Source organism: Suncus etruscus, chromosome 9 (assembly GCF_024139225.1).
Source record: "Suncus etruscus isolate mSunEtr1 chromosome 9, mSunEtr1.pri.cur, whole genome shotgun sequence".
Classification (NCBI taxonomy): Eukaryota; Metazoa; Chordata; class Mammalia; order Eulipotyphla; family Soricidae; genus Suncus; species Suncus etruscus.
In genome coordinates this window covers 94,423,156-94,429,610 of record NC_064856.1, presented here as the reverse complement: position 1 = coordinate 94,429,610, position 6,455 = coordinate 94,423,156, and the positions used below count along the sequence as shown (strand labels likewise).

The window sequence follows — 6,455 nt, the reverse complement described above, 5'->3', positions numbered from 1 at the left end:
GTGATGACTGGAGCACTAGCTGGTCTGCTCTGGGGTATCACTTGGGGTCAGCACTGAGCTTTCTGATGTGTGGCTGAGAAACTCAGCAGGAGTTGCTTTGTATGGGGCACAGAGGGAGAACAAGACCCCACTCTGAGCTGAACCAGAGCACTCCCTCAGGGCTCCCCAACACTTTGCACCTTCCCTACCCTGCCCCATGGACACCCCCATATCCCAAGAGTGTTCCCAGGAGCTCCCAGAGGAGTGGATGGTGGCCACTTCTGCACACAACCAAGATGAAGGTGCTTCGGCAGTGGATTCACAGAAGCGAGATCAGCTGAGCCTGCAGTAGGTGTCTGGGTGGGATTTTGCAAGCTTGGGGACCCTCAGGTCCTCCTTACCCCACAGCTAGTCAGAGGAGGGGTGAGGATTTAGATAGACAGACAGCCCAGCACCTGCATTCTGTCCCCTCCATGGAACTTTTACAAGGTATATGATCCATGTGCTTTCTCCTGTTCAGATGGAAAGGCCTGAGAAGCCAGAGCTACACAAAGCAGAGTGAGAAAGGGGGAATTCTGACTCCCTACCAAGGCATGCTGGGAGTCTTTTTTGATTTTGTTTTGAGGCCATAGCTGGGTGTGCCTAGGACTTATTCCTGCCTCTGCTCAGAAATCACTTTTGGCAGGGATGGGGAGAGACCGCGTGGGATGCTGGAGATTGAACCCATGCCAATCATGTGCAAGGGAAGTGCCCTAATTCCATCTCCCAAACCAGAAGCTGTTTTTTTGGGAAGTGCTGGGCTGGACATCCTCCCTTGTCCTTCGCATAAGGACACATGAGGAAGAAGTGAGGGGAGGTGGGATCATGGGAGGGGGAAAGCGGAGTGGAGGGAAGGCGGCAGAGGAGCAGGTCACCTGGGCTGTTCTCTAAGTGTCCTCGGACAGATCTCCTGGTCCCAGGGGCTCCTGTCGATGGCTTTTATCTTCCCAATGTGTCCTGTAAGAGAAAACACCGAATTATAAGAGGATATCAACAAGGAGCAGATCACAATGAAGGGGTTGGTTCTGAGCCCGCCCTCTGGATATGCACACATGACATACCTGTGTATATATACATTATATATGTGTGTGCACATGGAGAAACACACATGATGTGTATGTGCATACACAGATGCATAAATATGTGCACGTACGCATGAATATTGCGGTCCCCTACAGCCAGTCAGCTGCATAGATATCCACCTTCTGCTCCCTGGCAGCAGACACCCATGTTGGGTCTGCAGTTGGAGGAAGTGCATCCACAAGCCATTTATGGTGTGTCTCAGGGATTGAGAGCCCTGGGGGTCATCACATTCACACCTGGATGTCACATGACATCTACTATGCCCTCCCCAGAAATCTAGCCTCCTAGGAGAGAAGCCCAGAGCTGGAAAGACTTCCTCAGCTGTGCCTAAGGATTAGCCAGAAAGTGCCTCTCAGGGCTGCTTCTCATGGAAGAGTCAAAATTTGGTCTCAATAGTCAGCTGGAGACTCCTGCTCAGGTACCCAGGTTAAATTCCATAGCTGGGTCCTGTCCACTGTCTGGGATAGAGGCCCGGATGATGAGGCATTAAGGAGTTTGGGTTTAGATCTGGGAGGAAGGGGAGGATTCTGGGTTTCAGGTATCAGTCCAAATTTTTCCCACTCATCTAAGAAGAAGGGTGGTGGGTAAGATTCTTCTTTACCCAGGACCCTCTCAGGGTTGTCCAAGCATCCATTCACACATCCATGCATCATCCACTCCATTCATCTCTCTGTCCATAAATCCATCATCCATCAATGCATCATTAATGAATATATATGTACAAATATATTCATTCATGTATGCTTCCATCCACATACCCACCTTTGTACCTGTCCATCTTCTCCCTCCATCTGTCCATCCATCCACCTATCAATCCTTCCATCCAAGTACCTATCCATGCATCTGTTCATCCATTTTTCCATCCACTTATACTTCCACGTATTTGCTCATCCACCTATTCATTCGTCTACTCACCCATTCATGCAAACATTTATCTATCCATTCATGCATTCACTCATCCATCCACCCAATTCTCTATTCAGCAATCCACTAATGCATCCATGTATTAGCTTATCCAGGCAGTCATCTACTCATTCACCCATGCAACCATCCTCTCATCCATCCATGCACAACTAATCTAACCATCCATTCATCCATTCATCTATCCATCCATCTATTCATCCACTCACTCATCCATCCATCCAACCATTAATCCATCTATACATCCATCATCCATCCATCCATCCATCCATCCATCCATCCATCCATCCATCCATCCATCCATTTATCAACCCAAATGCTGTAATCATAGATCAGCTCCTACTATGTACTAAGTTCAATGTTAGGAACTAGAATACAAATAAGCTTAGAGCTGGATGTTGGTGATGCTTTTGACTGGAGGAGATAAGAAAAGAATGACAGTAGAAAGGAAGACTAAGTCTCCACTCCTGCAACTCCACTGAGGGCAACCGGAAATGCTTTTTGGGGAAGGGAATGGCATGGACAAGTCTGGGGAGCAGATAGCAGTGGGAATGGACAAAGGGAAAAGCACAAGAAAGCATCTCCCTCCTGAGTGCATGTTCAGGCTCCTGAAATAAATTTTTGCCCTATTTTGTCTAGAACACATGTGGCAGATTCTTTAGTCATCCGCCCCTGTATCTGTTGTACAGTTTTGGCTAAACATATGCAGGAGCTCATTCAAAGCTGAGAACCACCCCCAGGAAGTAGATATAAAACATCATGCCATTGTGAAAAACTGACGCCTGTAAAGGGAAGCGAGTCTCCTGGCATTACCCGGTTGAAAAGGGATAGAATCCAAGCCAGGTGTCAGAAACAAAGGGCACTTTTCTTGGAGGCATTTGGTCCACAATGTGATTTTAGTCCATCCTCACTGCCTGCTAGGTGGCCTCGGGCCTGTTTCACAGAAGGAAACTGAGGATTAGCAGAGCGGATATTCCAACGTCTTCCTGCAACTCTCAGCTAGAAGTCTGAAAAGCATGTAGGGTGGATGTCAGAGCCCAGGCTCCTCCTAGAGGAGAGAGTGGTAGGTCAATGGCCTCTCCTCTTATCAGCTGAGGGACAGGACAAATCTTGGCAAGGCCTGAGGAGCTACAGGCCAGAGCTTTGTTCAGGTGCTGCTCAGCACCCCTCTTCAGAGTTCTTAAGAAAGGGACTCATGGATCCAGAGCTATAGTATAGATAGGGTGCTTGCCGTGCGTGCAGCCAATCCAGGTTTGATCCCTGGTTCTGCACATGGTCCACTGAGCACAGCCAAAAGTGATTCTTCAAGTGGAATCAATCCCGGAGTATTGCTAGGTGTGGTCCTCCAAGAAACCCACAAAACAAAACCAAGAAGGGGACTGTAAAGTTGTCTGTGGGTATCCAGGACCATTGAGGAATATCTCCTGATCACCCAGGGTTGGGACACAGGTCCTTGCAGGCTCCCAACCTGGGTATGATTCCTGATACCACATGGGTCCCTGAGCATCGCTGGGCATATCTCTGGAGGCCTCTAGCAGAGCAGGGTGACCTGGTGTCCCCAGCGCTGCAGTCAGAACACAGCATGTCTTTGTCCATTAGCTTGGTCAGTGGATAGTCACAGCTGGAGCCTCAGACCCTTTAACACCACTTGGGAGATGCCACTCCCAGAAAATAACAACAACAACCAAAAAAAGCAAGGAAGGGGAACCCTAAAGTCCAGTCCAGGGGTTGCCTCTAGGAAGTAGGACAGGGCCATGACTTTCTCCTCTTTCCAATCTGGTCTGCCCCCGTGACCACCACTGCTGTGTCTGGTGGCTGTACTGAAGATGAGAGTGAGACAGGCTTCTGCCAGCTGATCCCGTGAATGTCTGCTGCCCTCTATCAGGAACCCCCATTGTATGTTGGTTCTGGGCAAACAGCCTCACCCTCCTCTGGTTCTTTGTTTTTTTATCTGCATGATTCAATTTTCTACTACCCTTAGCCAGACCTGAACTGGGGGAACAGGAGAGCTGGTCTGCCCCATATCCCATTGCATTCACATGATGGCCCTATGCCTATGGTCACAGGTCCTAAGCTCCACCAGCTCTTCTGACATCTGGGGAGAGCTCCCATTCCTTGAGCTGCTCAGTTCTGCCCTAAAAACTGGAGTTCTCAATGCCGAAGTCAAAGGCAGTTGTCAGAATTCACAGAAAGAGAAGCCAAATGAAGGATGAGAGTGAACAATGTCAGGAATCTGTTCTGGAGGGCTGCTCCCAGCATCTGTCTGAACAGGACACATACAAACGAGGTGGGGTGTGAGTGCCAGACTCCTGGAGAGAACCCCCAATCCCACTCTTAGACTAAGTGCCTCAATGCTGTGGTGAGTGAACGAAAGAATGAGTACAGGAAGCATTTCCTTCACCACTGGGCCTCACATTTGCCTAAAAGGCAGAAACCATTATCATCCCATTTTATGGAAGAGGAAACTGAGGCTCAGAGAGCGGGATTCATGAACCTGAGTTCATTCACAATGTTAAAGATTCAGGCCCACGTCTGCAACACTACAAACTAGCACCCAGTACAAGCAGAGAGAAGACAGTATAGTAAGGGTGTGAAGGGGGGCAGAAACCAGTATCATCCCATTTTATGGAAGAGGAAACTGAAGCTCAGAGAGTGGAATTCATAAACCTGAGTTCATTCACAATGTTGAAGATTCAGGCCCACGTCTGCAAGACTACAAACTAGCACCCAGTATAAGCAGAGAAACCTACCCTCCCAGTGCCAGCTGGTGGGGCCCAGAACATGACCCCATCCTGCCCTGCCTTGACAGATGGGAGCCCCGAGGCACAGAGAGGGGCTGAGACAGGGCGAGGTCAGGCGGTGCCCCCAGAGTTTTCCACCATGGGAGGCCAGACAGCTTGATTCATCTTGCCCACTGCTCCCCAGATGGCCACCCTGTCCCATCTGCATGGAGCATGCCCGGGAGGGGGCTCTGATGAAGAAGGCCGGGCTGGTTCATCAATCACACCTTCCCTGTCATGGGCACCCCCAAGCCTGCGCCTGCTTTCTGGACAGAGAAATGGGAGCAGGTGGTAGAGAGGGCAGGAGTAGGTGCTGCTGTCCAGGATAGAGGGGATGTGAGTGTCAGAGGCACCCCCCCTTTCCAATCAGCAGAGGCTCTGTCTGAGGAAAAACTGTGAATCCCCCTCAGTCCTCACCCACACCCCCATCTCTTCCTTCCTCCCTGAGCTACAGATTCACAGCACGAAAGCTGGGCTGGAAACGAAAGATTCTTCCCATGTGCTCAGTGGGTCCAGTACAGAAAGTCCCATGTGTCATGAAACCAGTGGCCAGAGTTGGAGAGTTGGAGAGGGAGGGTTCAGTCCTAGCAGCCAGTGTTCTGGACATGTGTGACAGGATAAAAACAAGGTGCTCAGGGGCCATAGAGATAGTACAATAGGTAGGGAACTTGCTTTGCACGCAGCCAACCTAGATTTGATCCTCCGATTCCCATATGGTCCCCTGAGCCTACCAGGAGTGATTCCTGATCACCACTGTGTGTGCTCTCCACCCAAAATAAACAAAGTGGGGCCGGAGCAATGGTGCAGTGGTAGGACGTTTGCCTTGCATGCAGATGACCTAGGACAAACTGTGGTTTGATCCCCCCAATGTCCCATATGGTTGCTTCCCCAAGCCAGGAGTGTTTTTGAGCGCAAAGCCAGGAGTAACCCCTGAGTGTCACCGGGTGTGAAAAAAAAAAAAAAGACAAAACAAGGTGATCAGGGACCAGAGCAATAGTACAGAAGGTTGGGCATTTGCCTTGTCCGAGCATTTGCCAGCCCAGATTAGATTTCCAGTATCTTGTATTGTCCCCCCAAGCATCACTAGGAGTAATTTCTGAGTGCAGAGCCAGAAGTAACTCCTGAGCACCACCAGGTGTAATCCCCCAACGAGAAATGAGGTGATTAGAGTCATATGGGGTGCAGAAGTGCCTGAGCACAGGTAGAGCAGGGCAGAGGCCACATGTATGGGGCACCCAGGAGAATACCAGGCATTGTAAAGGCTGATTTCTTTGCACTGATCTTGCATTAATCCTTTCCACTCTCCATGCTCTGAGCAGCACAATCTCATGGATCAGGGAAACTAAGGCTGTGTGGGCACCAGGAGCCTGGAGTCTCTTTCCAAGCGAAGGGAGGACTTGATTTGCTCTGTGGCTGGGCGTCATCCCAAGACAGACGGTCTCATAAACAAGCGATTGGCCGAGATTCCTGGCATGTGGTACGGACTCAGGGACATGGACGCAGCTGGGGGGTGGGTGGGGGGATAAAATCTAATTAGGCTCCTGGGGGTGGTGTGGGGAGGGTTAACCATATGGGCGGGCAAGCTTGCCTGCCTTTGCTGCTGGCAATCGGACCCTAAAGGTTTAGCACAGCCTGGCCCTGCCCTCAGACTCA

At 50.2% G+C, this 6,455-nt stretch overlaps 1 long non-coding RNA gene across 1 annotated transcript in view; it reads right to left on the bottom strand.

The window, feature by feature from the left end:
- Window positions 1–892: 892 nt before the first annotated feature.
- Window positions 893–6,455, bottom strand: part of LOC126017946 (uncharacterized) — a 109,226-nt gene continuing 103,663 nt past the window's right edge. Inside the window, exon 3 of the long non-coding RNA XR_007498903.1 lies at window positions 893–975. This is a non-coding gene — a long non-coding RNA (uncharacterized LOC126017946). The remainder of the gene's footprint in view (window positions 976–6,455) is intronic.